Source organism: Pelodiscus sinensis, chromosome 19 (genome assembly GCF_052426305.1).
Source record: "Pelodiscus sinensis isolate ZL-2025 chromosome 19, ASM5242630v1, whole genome shotgun sequence".
In the NCBI taxonomy this organism is placed as follows: Eukaryota; Metazoa; Chordata; order Testudines; family Trionychidae; genus Pelodiscus; species Pelodiscus sinensis.
In genome coordinates, this window is record NC_143070.1 from 27995895 (window position 1) to 28013871 (window position 17977).

Here is a 17977-nt window from a genome sequence, read left to right on the forward strand (position 1 = left end):
CCGCGCCAGACCTGGGCGACGGGCTCAGCCCTCCAGGAGCCCACAGGGCCTGTGAGGGACGGACTGAGAGCAGGGCCCCACGGACACCCCCCGTCCTGCCCCACTGGCCTGCGCGGCGCTGGCACGAGACAGGCAGGAACGGCAGCCGGGGAGAAAGCAGCTTGGACTGACGGGCGAGTCTCACTTACTGACCAGACTCCCAGGCCCTGGGCTCTGGGGCCGGCCCCCCTGTGGGTCAGAGCCCCCTGGCCACAATGCTACTCCAGGGGGCCTGCTTCCAGGGCCACCTAACCCCAGGGCTGGGGGGCTGGAGGCCTTTACCCGGGAGTCTCAGAGCTCCCCCGTGTCGGCTGCCGCTGGCCTGAATGGTGCTGGATGCTCCTGCTCCCCTCCCAGCAGGCTGGCCCTGCGTAGGCTCTGTGCTCGCTGGAGCCTCCTCCTGCCAGGTCCCCGGCCTGCTCCCTGCAAAGCCTCAGCCTGGCTCCTTTCCTGCCCTCTGCTTCCAGGGCCCGGCTCTGGTGTATCCCTGAGCCCCAGCATTGGGTACAGCACCGCCTCCCCTTCCCAGAGAGCAGGCCCCCCCAGGGCTGCAGTGGGAGGATCTGGCCATGGGCTGCTCTCAGCAGAGGGGGCTGTGATCCCAGCCTGGGACCAGGGAAGCTGCTACCAGATCATGCCGGGCAGGGGGAACCACCCCAGAGAGAGTGGGGAGGTGGCTGAAGAGGGGTGGGGGAAGATAAGAGAGGTGAAGGGGAACAGGGACGTGTGAGGTGGGGCGGGAAGGGGAGGCAGGAGCCACTGAAGGGAGGTTGGGGGGATCATGCCAGGCATGGGGTGGCTGGGAGCAGGGGTTTCAATGGAGGGAATCTCGGGGAGGTCATAGAAAGTGAAAGGGGGCAACGGCAACTCCCCCATCCCCATCGGGCAGGAGGGGGGGCAGAGGTGACTGGTGGTGGCACTTGGGGGCACCAACTTCTCTGCCCCAACAACATTTCTGAAGTTTATAACCAGGGTGTCGCAAATGCCCCCTGCCTCTGTGGGTGCCTCTCCCTGCGCCCCTCCCTCTGCAGGCACCAGTCCCCCTGGGGGAGGACCTGCCCCCTCGAGGAGCCTGAGGGGAATTGTTTCTGTGATTTTTTAAGTGTAGATATCTGCAAACACTGATCTGTTAGGGACTGGCAACAGTTTATTTCCATATTTGCAGATTTGTTATTTGCATAATGGATATGCAGATATGTAAATATAATGTTATTGGTCTGGCACAAGTTTGTGAATGGGCTTGGCTGTCCATGGTATAAAAAAAAATGGTTGGGAAACACTGGCCTGATCCATGGGGGCTGGCCAAATGCAAAGCAGGGCAAACACTAGGGCTACGTCTACAGGCATGGATTCTTGCATGAGAAATATGCAAATGAGGCTAAGCGTTGAATATCGCCGAGCCTCATTTCCATACCTAATGAGCCACCATTTTTGCAGAAGAGACTCTTGCACCAGAAGGAGCGTCTACACTGCCCCTTCTTGCACAACAAAAACCCTCTCTGCGGAGGAGGGGGCGCCTCTTTCACCCTTTAGGAGGGAAGCCCTGGCACAGAGATGGGACAGGCAGATACTCTGAGAGCGAGTCCCTGGGCTATTTGGGGAGAGAACTTGCACACGTCTGCTCTTTTCTTCCTCACCAGGATGGCCAAGTGGTTAAGGCGTTGGACTTAAGATCTAATAGATGTTTGTCTGTGTGGGTTCAAACCCCACTCCTGGTAGCTTCCTGTTTTGGAGAGACATTGATCTGGATGGTGATTTGTTCTGCTGTGAGGCAGGGAACTAGACTTCATCTCTGAAAGTCCCTTTGGCTGTGGTGGCATGTTGCGCAAGAGCACATCCCCCCTGCCATGTGTGAGATCTGCACCGGATCTGGTAGTTTCCCACCACATCTCTCCTGGGAAGAGGTGACTTGTTCTCCTTCCTTCTTACCTTACGTCTCCTTTCCCTTCAAAGGTTTCTGCTGCCTCGGGACCCGCCTCCTCAGGGCGCTGCCCCTCTGCCCCTGGGCTGAGAGTGGGAGACTCCACAGTCTCTGCACTTGGGCTGAGAAGTCTCACTGGGACTCGTCTGTGGATGGCGTTAGTCAGCCCGATGGCCAGCCGGATCCATTCCGTAGCGCTGCCCAAGACGGAGCTTTACAAGTGCCCAGTGTCCGTTGGTATTTTCTGGGGCTCTGTGTAGGGGATTGGGCTTGGCCATCTTTTCCACGGGAAATGCTCCCAGGGCTGCACTTTTCCATGCTATTAACGGAGGAGGTGGGGGTCTGGGATGCAGGTTGGTGCAGACAGGAGCTTGGGGCAGAGGACTGGGGTGCAGGATCTGGGAGGGGTGAGGGTTCAGGAGGGGGGCAGAGGGTTTGGTTTACATGGGGTACCAGTGGGTTGAGGGAAGGGAGGGGCTGGGGTGCCAGAGGCAGGCTCTGGCTGGGAGACTTACCTGGCTCACTCCCGGCCAGCAGCCCAGCACATTTCTCAGGCAGCCTGCCCTGCCCCCACACAGGCTGCAGGGGCCATGTGGGTTGGTGAATAAGAACCTGAGTGGAGGGGGGATGGTGCTTCCCATGGCCAGAAACCAGCCAATGGGATTGTGCAGGGAGCAGGGACACTACTTTCCCAGCATCCCCTTTTCTCAGGAAACACTTCAGGGCTACGTCTACACTGGCCCCTTTTCCGGAAGGGGCATGTAAATTTCACTAGTCGTCGTAGGGAAATCTGCGGGGGATTTAAATATCCCCCGTGGCATTTAAATAAAAATGTCCGCCGCTTTTTTAAAAAAGCCGGAAAAGAGCGTCTAGACTGGCCCCGATCCTCCGGAAAAAGTGCCCTTTTCTGGAGGTTCTTATTCTTACTTCAAAGTCTGTTGAGAGAAAGGAGGGGCTGGGGTGCCAGTGGAAGACACTGGGGGAGACACTCCCAGCAGCCAAGCACATTTCTCAGGCAGCCCCTTCCCTGCGCAGGGGGTACAGGTCATACCCCTGGGTGAATAAGAGCTTGTGGGGACTGGCCAGGGCTTCAAGCAGGCAGCTCCCATTGGCCACAAACAAGCCTGGAGCAGGGACCAGGCCTGAAGCCTTTTCCTCTACAGCTGAGAGACACAAAGGGCCCAGCAGCCCCTTCTCTCAGCTGTGCGTGGGGGCAGGGCGAGCAGGGAATCTGCCTGAGGCTTCTTGCTGCCATGTTGGGTGGCTTCATGGGCTGGATCCAGCCCGCTGGCCTGTATTGCCCAGGCCTGGCTTAGAGGGAACCTTGACTCTGGGCTGTGAAGAAGGGGCGCTGTGGAAAGGCCAGTCTGGCCTTCCTGGGCAGGGCATGACGACATGCGGCAAAACATCCTGGACAGAGAATTACAGGCCACACAAGACTCTTATCACAGCCAAAGTAGCTCAGTGGGGAGAGTGTTAGACTGAAGATCTAAAGGTCCCTGGTTCAATCCCAGGCTTTGGCATGCTCCAATAGGGGCTAATTACTTCACAGTGATGGTTTTGCTTAGAGCTGTTATCACAACCTGCACTGCAGGAGAAAAGGGGAGATGATCTGCATCCTGGGGCTCTTCCTGCTTTCTCTTGGCCCTGGGTCTCTATCCTGCCACAGGGCAGGTACAAGGTCTACAGTTGGGGGGAATCAGGTGACACCACAAAAAACACCCCCTGTTGGCAGTGCTGGAACATGGCACCACATGAGCATGTTGCTAACACCCATGTCTCCCCCCCTCAGGACCACTAGAGACACCCAGCAGCTCTGTCCTTGCACCCTGGGGCTGTCTGTCTGGGCCATGCACTCACACACACTGGCCCCTCTCTTTCTAGGGCAGGGCTCCTGTTGTTCCTTGCTTTACTCAATCTGGGAGTTGGGTTTATCCCCAAGCAGCAGGGGCTGTGTTTACCTGGGGAGCCACAAATAGGAGCAGAACCCCCTGTTCCCACTTTTTGCTTGGCTTTGAACCAGGAGCCTTTTGCACATTAAGCAAACACGATAACCACCACCCCACAGAAACATGCTTGTCAGTTTTTTTCTGTACATAAACTTGGACAAATATTCGGTTACTAATTCTTTGCCCAAGGCAGAGCAAGAGCAGGGAACAAGACCCCCCCCCCCCCCAATACTTCTCTAGACCCTTTGCTCCCAACACGGGGTGGGGGGAGGGCTGTGTGCCTCGGGAGGAGTGACCCACATCATATCCCCAACATTTCTGCCCTTCATGGATGGACCTTTGGGGGCAGGCCCAGACACTCCATCCTCTCACTCAACTCCTATCACACACTGTCTTTGCCGGATGAACGTGCCTAAGGAAAGAAGCTGGAAGCGCAACAGATACACAAAAGGGGACGTGGGACAGTTTGAGTCACACACACGGCAGGGGGCACAGCTCAGCCAGGGACCTTATCCACTCACAGAGCTTCACAGCTTCTCCACCCCCCAAACCCCACCAGGCAAACTGCCCCATGGGCTTTGCCCGCACCATGCTCAGGGCCTGGGGATTTTCTGTCAGTTTGCCAGACCAAATAACTAACCACCCCACTGCTCTGGAGTCTCTGCCTCTCATGGGCCTTCTCATCCTCAGGCTCCGCTTTGTCTCCAGGCAGACCCTGCTACAGCCACCTCTTGCTGTCTGTCACTCCTGGGCCTTCTAGAGTAAAATGTGCCTCTTCATTCTGACTTTGAATACCTGGGGTTTTAGCAACCAGATCTGCACCTAACACAAGCTAGTGAGGAGTCTGGACAGCTTCTGCAGCAAGGGAGACAGTAACTGCAGGGCATCCTTGCCAACTATTTCAGAGAGCAAAGGAATGCAAACTATTTGTTAGTGAACAACAAGGAAACTGTCACCCCAAGTGGGACCCACAATCCCTGGTTTAGGAGGCCAGTGACTTGTCCGTTAGGCCACTGGGGGACACAGAAAAGCTTGGCAGGGAAAGAAATTCACCCTTCTAAATGTTCCTTCTTCAACTTTTAGCTCCTAATGAATCCCCTTTGAAGAAGCCAGATACACAGGAAGGGCTGATCACACCCCTCTGAAAATCAGCTTTCCATGGGTATAGGCAGCTGGCTCCAAGTCATGGGTCTTGACATCTCGTCTCCCTCCCGAAACCAGGGAAGTGTCTCTCACCGCTGCAGCCTCCTGATGCTCTATGGCCCTATCTGTACAGCAGTGGGAGCAACACTCACAGCCCCACAGGAGGGCCCCTGGCAGCCTCTGATGTTCCCTGCTTGAGCCCCAGAACCAGCCCTGAGTGAGGGAGGCAGGGGGAGCAGCTCACACATGCCAAGGGACTGGCTAGTGGCACGACATGAGCCTACCAGGCATCAGTGACATCACAAGGAACTTTTACAGCACCTCAGCTTATTGGCTGGGAGGCAGTGACCTCACAGAGCAACTATGGCAACAGCCAGGTGGGACAGACTCATTGGTTGGAGGCAGTGACCTCACAGAGCAACCTTGGCAACAGCCAGGTGGGACAGGGGCAATCTCAGAGACCCCCATGGCCTGGCTGCCTGGAATCTCCTTTGTGAGGTTTCCCCTTGAACTCACCTCTAAGGCAGCCTCAGACCAGAGCACCCAGGACCCCTCTGCATGACTGCTGAAATGGTTTGCTGTGTGAATTCTGTGGGTCAGGTGACGTCAGGTCTTGGCACTGAGATTATTTACCAGTTTCCCTGGCCTACTGTTAGTTAGAGCTGTGATGGCTAAGTGGTTAATGTGTTGGATTAGAAATCCAATAGGGTTTCCCTGCGCAGGTTTAAATCCTGCTCACAGTGAGGTCTGTGTTTTGGCCACAAGCATTTCTAGAGCAACATGGTACCCAAACCCTGAGAAGAACGTGGCCTGTCCCATCAGAAAGGACACCTGGGGCTCGTCTACACTGGCCCCTTTTCCAAAAGGGGCATGCTAATTTTACAGGTCGTAATAGGGAAATCCGCGGGGGATATTTAAATATCCCCCGCGGCATTTAAATAAAAATGTCCGCCGCTTTTTTCCGGCTTTTAGAAAAGCCGGAAAAGAGCGTCTACACTGGTCCCGATCCTCTGGAAAAAAGCCCTTTTCCGGAGGATCTCTTATTCCTACTTCAAACTTTTTCCGGAATAAGTGGCCAATGTGGACACAGCCCCAGGCTACGTCTAGACTGGCATGATTTTCCAGAAATGCTTTTAACTGAAAAGTTTTCTGTTAAAAGCATTTTCGGAAAAGCGTGTCTAGATTGGCAGGATGCTTTTCCGCAAAAGCACTTTTTGCGGAAAAGTGTCTGTGGCCAATCTAGACGCGCTTTTCCGCAAAAAAGCCCCGATCGCCATTTTCGCAGTCGGGGCTTTTTTGCGGAAAACAAATCTCTGCTGTCTACACTGGCCCTTTTGCGCAATAGTTTTTCGGAAAAAAACTTTTGCCCAAAAGGGAGCAGCATAGTATTTCTGCAAAAACACTGACAATCTTACATGAGATCGTCAGTGCTTTTGTGGAAATTCAAGCGGCCAGTGTAGACAGCTGGCAAGTTTTTCTGGAAAAGTGGCTGATTTTCCAGAAAAACTGGCCAGTCTAGACACAGCCCCAGGCACTAACACTGGATGCAAAGAAGCAAGTGTAATGGGGGTGTAGCTCAGTGGTAAAGTGTTTGACTATAGGCAAAAGGGTCCCTGTTTCAACTCCAAGTGCCCCCTGAAAGGTTGATCAACTTCTTTGAAACCTTTGCATCTCCAGTTGCATCTCACTCTGCATTTCTGATGTGCAGAGATTACTACAAACCCCTGGGCTGTGTCTAAGCTGGGTCACTTATTCCGGAAAAGCAGCTGCTTTTCCAGAATAACTTGCCAGCTGTCTACACTGGCTGCTTGCTTTTCTGGAAAAGCAATGACGATCTAATGTAAAATCGTCAGTGTTTTTCCGGAAAAACGATGCTGCTCCCATTCGGGCAAAAGTCCTTTTCCGGAAAAACTGTTCTGGAAAAGGGCCAGTGTAGACAGCCCAGTAGTCTTTTCCGCAAAAGAGCCCCGATCGCGAAAATGACAATCGGGGCTTTTTTGCGGAAAAGCGTGGCTACATTGGCCACGGACGCTTTTTCGGAAAAAGTGCTTTTCCAGAAAAGCATTCTGCCAATGTAGACGTTCTTTTTCCAGAAATACTTATAACGGAAAACTGTTCCATTTTAAGCATTTCCGGAAAAGGGTGACAGTGTAGACGTAGCCCCAGTAATCTGTTTCCCGGCAGCCGCTGAGTTGGGGCCCCTCCCCCCCGTACTCAAGGAGCTGACTGGGGTGACATCTGAGATATGGAGGATTATTTCAGAAAACTCGCGGCATGTGGGAGAGATTCCCGAAGAGGGGGAAGGGGCAACCTATCAAAAGGGTATATCTGCTGTCTTCAGGAAAGCTGTGGGTACCGTCTCACGTGACTTGCGCACGAACGCGCTCGCTAGCCAAACGCAAGCTAGACGGAGCTACCGTCAGGGTGCTGCTAAAGGGTCAGAGATACCGTTCCCAGGGAATAGTTATCGCCGTAGTGCCCAGCCTCGCTGGAAGAGTGTAATGAGCGGGGGTCTGGCAGGGATTCCTTGTGGGCCTGGTTCCCTTCCTCGGCCATTCGGATGGGCGGCGTAGAGAGTACGCTTATCAAGACTGCGGAGGACCCAGAGCTGGGAGGGGTTGCAGGTGCTGTGGAGGACGGGTTCCTCACAATTCGGAATGATCTGGACAAAGCGGAGAAATGGTTTGGAGAGACTACAATGAAGTTCAATAAGGCCAAATGCAAAGTACTCCACTTACGAATGATCGATCCGTTGCTTGCGCCCATGTGCAAGGTGGCAGAGAGAGAGAGAGAGAGAGAGAGAGAGAATGGGAAATGGCTGTCTAGGAAGGAATACTGTGGACAAGAATCGGCGCAGCAGGGGAGAGGACCAGGGAGAGGCTGGCTGTCACAGCAGACCACGAGGTAAACGGGAGTCGAGAGTGGTAAACGGGTTGCCAGAGCAGCGAACATGGTTCTGGGGCGCGTTAGCGGAAGCAGCAGCGTCGTGCGGAAGACAGGAAAAGTAATTCTTCCGCTCTACACGGTGAGGATTAGGCCTAGCTGGAGCATTGTACCCTGTGGGCGGGAAGGGAGGCAGACTCATACAAATCGGAGACAGGGAATGCAGAAAAATGCAAGAGAAACTGACTGTGCGGGGTGTAGAAGATTGGAAGGGAGTCTGCTAGAGGGGAGCTGCTAAGAGTTTTCAGGGCCATAAAAGACTGATAGGCAGAGAAGAGAGAACTTCTGGTTCTTCTGAAGCTCGGGGGGTGGGGGGGGGGAGGAGGCCAGGACGAGAAGCAAGGGGCTGGGGCTGCAGCGAGGGCCAGCAGGCCGTTAGGGGAAACTTCCTGTAAGGCAAGCAGGGTGGCTGAAGAGGGGCATTAATGGCCTAGGAAAGCGATGTGCTTTCCAGGAGATGGCAGAAGAAGCAGAAAAAGGAGCCCCCCCCCAGGGACCAGCCAAGCCAAGCCTTAGCACAGAACAGGGACTAAGCAGAGAAAAATGCAAAAAACTAGCAACGCTCGCCACAGAGAAAAAAAAGAGCAAAAACAAAAGCAGCAACATTTCTTCCCTGTTTGTCTTGGTCATCTGTCAGTCTATTTTTCACAGCAAGCGCCAGGGGAAAGCGCGAACGCAGTCCCCCACTACCACATATTATGCAGTTGAGTTTCCCACATTTGGGGAAATCACAGGGGTCAGCACACCCACAGTGCAATGGATGAGCCTCACCCTGGGAAAACCACCTTCGTGATCATGGTATCTCCCCTGCCAGGTAAGTATGAGTTCCACCTGCACAACCACTGCCTGCCCCCCACCGCCCAAAGCCTCTCACATCACAGGGGACGCCGCCTTGCGCACCCACACTGCCACGTCCCAAACACTCCCCTACTGCCCGCACCCGCCCCCAAGCCGCCCCCGACACCCACACCGAGCCCCGCTTGCCCAAGGCGGGCCCCGCTCGCTAGCCCGCTCGTGCTCCCACAAGCCTCTGCTCGTGCCCACATCTGCATACGTACTCACGCCCCTCCGCCTCTCCGCCCGGGACACGCCCCTGCCTGCCTGTCTTCCCCTGGCCCGGAGCTCTCTCTCCTCTCCGGCCTGAGCCCCGCTTTGGCGGTGCTGCTGCACCCCGACTCCCGACCCCACCGGCACTCTCCCCGGCTGCAGCCCGCACACCCAACAGGAGCTGGCTCGGACAGGAGCCGCCACTCAGGAGGCACTGTGTCCGTGCGGCTTCCGCTCTCGCCCCGACACCCCCGGTCCAACTGGGCCTGTCGCCCTCCGTAGCTGGGCGCATCCGGGCTGTGTCTACACTGGCCACTTATTCCGGAAAATCAGCCACTTTTCCAGAATAACTTGCCAGCTGTCTACACTGGCCCCTTGAATTTCCGGAAAAGCGCTGATGATCTACTGTAAGAAATCAGCCACTTTACCGGAAATACTATGCTGCTCCCGTTCGGGCAAAAGTCCTTTTTCCGGAAAACTGTTCCGGACAAGGGCCACTGTAGACAGCACAGTAGAAAGCGATCGTGGCTTTTTTGCGGAAAAGCGAGTCTAGATTGGCACGGACGCTTTTCCGCAAAAAGTGCTTTTGGGGAAAAGTGTCCGTGCCAATCTAGATGCTCTGTTCCAAAAATGCTTTTAACAGAAAACTTTTCCATTAAAAGCATTCCGGAAAATCATGCCAGTCTAGATGTAACCCCTCTGGTTAGCCCTACATAGTTCTATTTTTTGTTTTAGCTGGACTAGACTAACACAACTACTACTATTAAAAAGGTAGCACATCATAAGGTACATCATTTTCAAATAAACACAGGCATCTACAGGCCTCACTACAAAAACTAATAGTTCAGTTCTGTTTTTTCACACCATTGAGTAGCTTCACCAGAGTGAAGCCTCAAAAAATTGAGTATAAACTCTTAAATGTTCCTCTCCATGAAAATCTTTAGTAAAAGGCAAAAGATTTATATAATCTGAAGAGAACCCAGAGTATACCACAGTTGCTGCAGAGGCGCTGCCAGAAAAACGGCGTCTGTTTCTCAACTCACGGTGGCTATACCGGACTGTCTGCAAATCCCCACCCCTTCTGCAGCCTGTTGCTCTGCCGTGCTGATAGCCCGAGTTTTGCGTGGGAGCCAGGGGCTTTAGGAGCAAACTCTGCCCCATGGACGCGGGTGGTGAATCACTGTGCCCAATGCATCGTGGGTATGTAAATGAGCACCCCGAGGTACGCCGAGTGCGCGGAGGAGCCCAGATCTCCGAGCTGCGGCTGCAGCCCCTAGCTTGCTGCCACGGGCCGGGCTGGGCAGCTGCTGCTGGTCCCACCGCTGTTCCAGGTGCAGGCCGCGCGCTGGTTCCCCGTGGCCTCTTGGGCCAGTAGCTTGGGGGTGCCGGGCTCTGCACTTCCCTCGGGAGGGGCAGGTGGGCTTGGGGCTCTGGTCGCTGCCGCGTGTAAGGGCCGGGGCACGAGCCGCTGAACTGCCCCGGGGGAGGGTGGGTCAGCCACGGAGCCTACAGAGGATCCAGCCCGCCCCGCGGCAGCAAAGTCCCCAGCCTCCAACGCTGCAGCCTGCACCTGTGGCCCTTCTCAGTAGCCTGCCCGCTGTGATCGAGCCAGACCCCGGGACACCCGAGTGCAATTATTCTCCCCCGCCTGGGCCAGCTGGTGCTGTCCCCGGTTTGCTCGCGCTGTTTAAACACCTCAGTCTCCGCCCCTAAAGGAGCCGGGTTGGTTCCAACCTTCTCAGGAACGTTCACAGCATGGAACAGAACAGGAACAGCCGCACTGGTGACGAAACCCTCGACACCCCCTTCCTATTCCAAAGTGCAGCCGTTCCCCATTCCCCTCCAGCTCTTGCCATGACTCAAGGCCTGCGCAGCCCAAGACATTTGATTGGCAGCTGGTACCCAAAACCTTTCTATCAATTGTAGCACCAGGCCCCAAAGGGACAGACCCAAGGCAGCTGCCTGGTCCTAAGGCCAGGCCTGCAGCCAGGGGGAGGGAGAAGAATCTCTCCTTTCAGCTGGAGTTGAATCAGCCACCTAAGGGCACTTGCCGAGCACCCGCTACAGGCCTCTGCTCTGCCAGCTGAGCTATGGAAGGTGCCTGGGGCAGGCTGCTTTGCCCAGGTGGGCTTTTGATGAGTGCCAGGGGACGAGCCCCCCATGGGGACGGCCTCCCAGGGGAGGGGCAGAGGAACCCAGCAGCACAGGGGTGTCACAGGCTCTTCACCCACAGAAGGACCCTTGAGTGATCCAGGCAGAAACGCCGCGTCTCGCTCCCTGCAGTTCCCCTTGCTGCCCTGGCAGGCGCTGCCCCTTCTCCCACCGGCCTGGGCCTGGCCTCCCTCCCCCGCCCGGAACCACAGAAAGCCCCTTGGCGTGAGCCTGGGCAAGCCAGAGGCCTCAGGCCTGTCCCCTCTGAGGGGCTTGTGCCTCGGCCTCCTCTGCCCTTGGTGCCGGCTCTCCCGGCTGCCCCTGAGCGCTGCTGGCCAAAGGAGGCAGCAAGGCAGGAGAGGGGGGAGGAGCAAGTCCCGCTGAGGCCGACAGCTCAGGCTCAAGCCTCCAGCCCCAGCACAAAACCTTCAGCCGGGCCCGTGTGGCTCCCTCCTGCCCCCGCACACGCTCACAGGGGGACACGTGCCCCATGTTCCATCCCCGCGCCAGGCCTGGGCGACGGGCTAAGCCCTCGAGCAGCCCACAGGGCCTGTGAGGGACGGACTGAGAGCAGGGCCCCACTGACACCCCCCGTCCTGCCCCACTGGCCTGCGTGCGGCGCTGGCACGGGACAGGCAGGAACAGCAGCCGGGGAGAAAGCAGCTTGGACTGACGGGCGAGTCTCACTTGCTGACCAGACTCCCGGACCCTAGGCTCTGGGGCCAGCCCCCCGTTGCGGGGCTCTTGCCCTGGCACTGGTCAAAAAGCCCACCTGGGCAAAGCAGCCTGCTGCAGGTACCATTACGTAGCTCAGCTGGCAGAGCAGAGGCCTGTAGCGGGTGCTCGGCAAGTGTCCTTAAGTTGCTGATTCAACTCCAGCTGAAAGAAGAGATTCTTCTCCCTCCCCCTGGCTACAGGCTCGGCCTTAGGACCAGGTGGCTGCCTTGGGTCTGTCCCTTTGGGGCCTGGTGCTACAATTGACAAAAAGGTTTTGGGTACCAGCTGCTGATCAAATGTTTTGGGCTGCACAGACCTTGAGTCATGGCAAGAGCTGGAGGGGAATGGGGAATGGCTGCAGTTTGGAACGGGAAGGGGGTGTCTGGCACCATAAAGTAGAACAGTTTCAAACCTCTTTTTAAGGAGGGTACCATGGCTTAGTTGGCTAAAGCACTTGCCTGTAAGTAGGAGATCCTGGGTTCAACTCCCAGTGGTGCCTTGTTGCCAGCCCAAAGGGACTTTTCTTCCCACCATTCTTCAACATGTAGCTGGAGTTGGTTTTACCTTCAGTTGAGCTTGGTGGTGCCCTCACAGTGGGAGTAGGATAGTAGCAAAGAGCAGGAGGTACCCTAGGGGTTTGATTTAGTGCAGCTTAGCTAGACTTGCTAAATCAAGCTCTGGAAGATGGATTGCAGCAGCCATCTCCACCAGAGTGAAGACATGGCCTAATGGTGCAATTAGTTAGATGCCGACACTAACAGCCCCACTGCTGGTGACTCACAGAGGCTACTTCTACACTAGAAGTTTTCTCCTTAAAAAATATGTTAATGAGGGACTCAATTGCATGAGTCACAATCTCATTTGCATATTTTCAGCCAATGGGCTTGTTGTGCAAAAACAAGTAGTGTGAATGTTTTTTTGCACAAAGCCCCTTTTTTCACAAGATTCTTATGCCCCCCAAAAAGAGGTATCCTGATCTTGCAGAAAAAGGGGGTTTTGCACAAAAAGAAAACTTCCATACTGCTTGTTTTTGCACAACAACTCCAGCGTGAAATCAGTTTGCCAGAAAATATGCAAATAAGATCATGACTCATGCAAATGAGACCCTCATTAGCACCTTTTTTGCTGAGGAAATCCGTAGTGTAGACATAGCCGGAGATTCTGGTGCTGGTCATGCAATAGAAGCACATTATGTTTAAACAGCTGCCGTATGAATGTACCTGAAAGTCACAAGGATCAATGATCTGTGTGAAAGGCAGGTGGCCAGTAATTAGAGCCCCAGGTATGTTGTGTGCACAAGGGACGGTAGGAATGTGCACCGGGCAGTCTGATAATGGTGTTTAGTGTGTGTTTGTAACAGGCTCCTGCCCATCTCCGGTAGATTTGGGCAACTCCTCCACCAATTGCAATACACACTAGGCCATTCCTCCCCAGCTGGGTCTGGTTCTTGTTCTTCTGCACAGCACAGCCCGTGGAGACCAAGGACCTGCCATTGGGCATCCAAATCACACCCTTGTCGAATAGATGGAAACAGAAACCAGACACACAGCGGGTTTGAGCTGGCTCCAGCCGAGGGACGGGTTTGCCTGGTTTATGGGCATTGGCACAGGACAGCAGTAAGGATTCGTATTCATTGATAGAATCCAAAAAATAGAAACCTAGAATGTAATGGAATTGGAGAGAGAAATGTGTCCATTGAAAGATCAGTTGGATTCGAAGTAACGCTCATATAATTTGTAGTCTATCACTGAGCTACTCTCCCCGAAGTTTGCACTGTTAGGAGTTGAGAAGGGAACAAGAGGCTTTTGCAGCCCACACACCCCTGGGCCTGTCTCCATCACTTCTGCCTCTGCCAGGTGAAGGGAGGCCGCTGGGCCCAGCATCTTTCTCCCCAACCAGGGCCGGCTTTTGGGGAGAGGGAGGGGCCACTGGAGCTGCTTGGTCCCCTAGCTGTGTCCATGGGGAGGTGGCTCTGCTGAAAGCCAGACTGGTTTTCCTATTGTTGGGCAGGACCCTGCAATCCATGTTCTCTCCTGCTTTTGTAGCCTCTGTTGCCTTCTGCAGGTGTCCTTTCTGATGGGACAGGCATGTTCTTCTCAGGGTTTGGGTACCATGTTGCCCTAGGAAGGGGTGTGGCCAAAATACAGGCCTTGCTGTGACCAGGATTTGAACCTGCACAGGAAAATGCGATGGAATCTTAAAGTCAATGCCTCAACCACTCAGTCATCACAGCTCTAAGTAACAGCAGGCCAGGGAAACTCATAAATAATCTCAGTGCCCAGGCCTGATGTCACCTGACCCACAGAATTCACTCAGCAAACCATTTCACCGGTCATGCAGAGGAGTCCTGGCTGTTCTGGTCTGAGGCTGGCTTAGAGGGGAGTTCTGCTTCCAGGTCTCCCTCCTCCTTCTTGGGGAGTGTCTAGACTACCTAACGTCGACAGAACTCAGTAGTTTTGTCGACGCTGATATACCTCATTTTACGAGGCATAACACCTTCTGTCGACAAAACTTCCGTCGACAAAACGCGGTAGTCTAGACGTACCCTTGGTCTTCTTCCTTCCTTTCCCTTTCCCTCCTTCTTCTTCTTCTCATTTCCCTTTTCCTTCTTCTCCCTGGTCTCCTTGGACCCCAGTTTATATAGTGAAAATTGAGTCCTACTTAACCAATTATTTTAATATGATTTTACTAACCAAAGCTAACATACTATTATGATTTACCTAACCAATCACACTCCACCACCTTTGTTGATTTTCCCCCAGCAAAATTAATGATACAGCCGACAGAAACAGTTACAATCCAGACAGCGATCACACAGACAAACAATAGGAAAGTGAAGAGAATTATAATAGAGTTCACGGGAAAACCTCACAAAAGAGATTCCAGGCAGCCAGGCCATGGGGGTCTCTGAAATTGCCCCTGTCCCACCTGGCTGTTGCCAAGGTTGCTCTGTGAGGTCACTGCCTCCCAGCCAATGAGCTGAGGTGCTGTAAAAGTTCCTTGTGATGTCACTGCTGCCTTGCAGGCTCATGTCCTGCCCCTGGCCAGCCCCTTGGCATGTGTGAGCTGCTCCCCCTCTGCCCTCTCACTCAGGGCTGGTTCTGGGGCTCAAGCAGGGAACATCAGAGGCTGCTCAGGGGACCACATTGCTAGACCAGGGGCCCTCCTGTGGGGCTGTGAGTGTTGCTGTCCCTGCTGTAAAGACACGGCCATAGAGCCTCAGGAGGCTGTAGCCGTGGGAGACACGTCCCTGGTTTCGGGAGGGAGACGAGACGTCAAGGCCCATGACTTGGAGCCAGCTACAGATAGCCATGGAAAGCTGATTTTCAGAGGGGTGTGATCAGCCCTTCCTGTGTATCTGGCTTCTTCAAAGGGGCTTAATCAGGAGCTAAAAGTTGAAGAAGGGACATTTAGAAAGGTGAATTTCTTTCCCAGGCAGTTTTTTCTGTGTGCCCCAGTGGCCTAATGGACAAGGCACTGGCCTCCTAAGCCAGGGATTGTAGGTTCAAGTCCCATCTGGAGTGACAGTTTCTCTCATTGGCACAGAGCTTACATTCATCTGCTCTCTGAAACAGTTAGCATGGATGCTCCACAGTTGCTGTCTCCTTCTCTGCACAAGTTGTTGAGACCCTGCACTAGCAAATGCTGGTGTAAGATGCAGATCTGCTTGCTAAAAGCCCAGGTATTCAAAGTCAGAATGAAGAGGCACATTTTGCTCTAGAAGGCCCAGGAGTGACAGCCTGTGGCAGAGCAGGGTCTGTCTGGAGACAAAGTGGACCTGAGGATGAGAAGGCCCATGAGAGGCAGAGACTCCAGAGCAGTGGCGTGGTTAGTGGTTAGTTATTTGGTCTGGCAAACTGACAGAAAAACCCAGGCCCTTAGCATGGTGCGGGTGAGCCTATGGGGTGGTTTGGGGGGTGGAAAAGCTGTGAAGCTCTGTGAGTGGATAAGGTCCCTGGCTGAGCTGTGCCCCCTGCCGTGTGTGACTCAAACTGTCCCCTTTTGTGTGTCTGTTGCGCTTCCAGCGTCTTTCCTCAGGCACGTTCATCCAGCAAAGACCCCACCAGGGATCTTGTATCTTCCTTTGTGCCGCTCAGCCGCAGACACAGCCAGGGCTGGAAGGAAATTGCTGCACTTTGGGAGTCAAAGGTGTTGTTTGGGACCACAGAGCAGTTTTACCCAACAGCTTGAGGGGGGCACCATGGCTTAGCTTGCTCCGTCTAAACAGAAGAGCCTGGGTTCAACTCCCAGTGGTGCCTTGTTGCTTCCTTTGCTCACATTTTCCCAGGTCCTTCTGGGACACAGAAGAGGCCTCCCCTGGCCACCCATGGAACTGCTGGGCTGACCCAGGGCCTGCTCACAGGGAAGAAGTTGGGAGGTAAGATGCTGATAGCAAGAGATTCCGGCTGCCTCTTTGCCCTGGGTCTCAGTGCACCATGCCAGCCGCCAGCCATCTTGACCAAACCTCAAACCAGCTGGACGAGCCAGCCCACGTCACAGTGAGTCACTAGTGGCCCAGTCAGAGAAGAGCCATTGGCAGCTGCAGAGACAGCCCTTCAGCTGCTGGATATGCCTTTCTGAAAGGGCTATTTGTGAGCTGTGTTTGGGTTGGCTGGCTAGTAAAGTTGGTTAGTTCCTGAGGCTAGTAATGTCATGGTCTTGATTTCAAGCCCTGTGCTGGCTACAGATATGTTTGCTGTGGTGACTGTTCTACCCCTGTCTCCCTCCTTTAGCTGCCTGCTATGGACAGGGAAACAGAAATAGGCACAAGACTGTGAGCTTTTCAGGAAATAGGCCAGAAAACTGGTAGGAGGAGGCTCCAGCCTGCACAGACCCAGGGGCTAAAAGGGCCTTGGCCTGGCCTGCTTTCCCCAATAGCAGGGAAACTCTTCTCTTCCCTCTGTTGTGGGGCCACCTTTGGGCCTGCTGGCTCAGCTGTTTAGAGCTTGATGCTAATAATGCCCAGGTCATGGGTACAAGCCCCTGGAGACCCCACAACAGCCAAATTAGTTTTGTTTGAGCTGCTCCCCACGAAAAGCGGTGAGAGGGAGCCCTTGGCTGTGGGACCCACTTGTGCCTGTTGTTCAGGGTTAAATAAGTTCTTCCCCAGGAGGCTGCCTGTTCCCTTCCCACCTTGCATTGGCTGGGAATCAAATCAAGCAAGGGGCAGCAAACACCAGGCACCATCATAGTCTGGGCCACAGATAACGACCCTCTTGGAGCTGTGATCCCAGGAGGAGTCTCTGAAGGCCCTGCAGTCCATGCGGAGGAATGCCGACATTTTTGGCCAAATGGCCAATGGTCTAGCAAAGAAAGGCCACCTCCCTCCTACCCCCGCATCCTACCAAGTCAGAGCCAAGGTCAAGGAATTGCGGCAGGGGTATGTGAGGGAGGAACCACATTACTGTGCACGCTCTCGGAGAGGATGAAGAGCGGTGAGAGGCAGCCCGCAGCTGCAGAACCCATTTGTGCCTGTTTTTTCAGTGTTCAAATAAAAGTTCAGCAAGAAGCTTTGTTGCTCCCTCTTTACACTGCATTGGCTGGGAATCGAACCCAGGTCAACTGCTTGGAAGGCAGCAATGCTCTCCACTATACCACCAGTGCCTGCATGAAAAGTTGCTGGGAAAATTAGTTAGGAAATCCTACATCTGCCATGAGGCTGGCCAGAGGCGAGAGGGTGCCTGTGTGGTTTGGGTAAAGCAGAACTTCTTGACTATTAGGCAGAGACCAGAAGTGGTGACTCTGGGGTAGTAGCTGCCCTGCACTCTCCGTGGTGTGAGGAGCTGGGCAGGAGAGGAGTCCCAGAGGTTGTTGGGTGGGAGAGTAGAGTTTATCAGACTTTGGGCTAAGCTCTAGAGCAGCCAAGGGAGAGGTGGGGAAGTGACTTCTGGATACTCTGTGTGGCCCAGGGATGCGGACCAAGAGCCGTCCTTGTGTTTTTTGCCGTAAAGTGTTGTTTCTGGGTCCTTTGCCTAAGATGGAGCACTTCTTCCTTTTGGAGAGCCATTTCTCAGGCACAAGCCCCCAGAGACCCCTCCTGGGACACATCACAGGACCAAGCAAGAGG

At 54.4% G+C, this 17977-nt stretch overlaps 5 non-coding genes across 5 annotated transcripts; 2 read left to right on the top strand and 3 right to left on the bottom strand.

Moving 5' to 3' along the window:
- The first annotated feature begins 1674 nt into the window (after positions 1 to 1674).
- On the top strand, positions 1675 to 1757 carry TRNAL-UAA (transfer RNA leucine (anticodon UAA)). The gene has a single exon. It is a non-coding gene; the product is annotated as a tRNA-Leu (tRNA).
- Positions 1758 to 3410: 1653 nt separating this feature from the next.
- Positions 3411 to 3483, top strand: TRNAF-GAA (transfer RNA phenylalanine (anticodon GAA)). Its single transcript has one exon. It is a non-coding gene; the product is annotated as a tRNA-Phe (tRNA).
- A 5170-nt stretch (positions 3484 to 8653) lies between these two features.
- LOC149522650 (U1 spliceosomal RNA) lies at positions 8654 to 8817 on the bottom strand. The gene has a single exon (XR_016347507.1). It is a non-coding gene; the product is annotated as a U1 spliceosomal RNA (small nuclear RNA).
- A 1097-nt stretch (positions 8818 to 9914) lies between these two features.
- On the bottom strand, positions 9915 to 10030 carry LOC149522651 (U5 spliceosomal RNA). Its single transcript, XR_016347439.1, has one exon. It is a non-coding gene; the product is annotated as a U5 spliceosomal RNA (small nuclear RNA).
- Positions 10031 to 17442: 7412 nt separating this feature from the next.
- TRNAG-UCC (transfer RNA glycine (anticodon UCC)) lies at positions 17443 to 17514 on the bottom strand. Its single transcript has one exon. It is a non-coding gene; the product is annotated as a tRNA-Gly (tRNA).
- Positions 17515 to 17977: the final 463 nt, after the last annotated feature.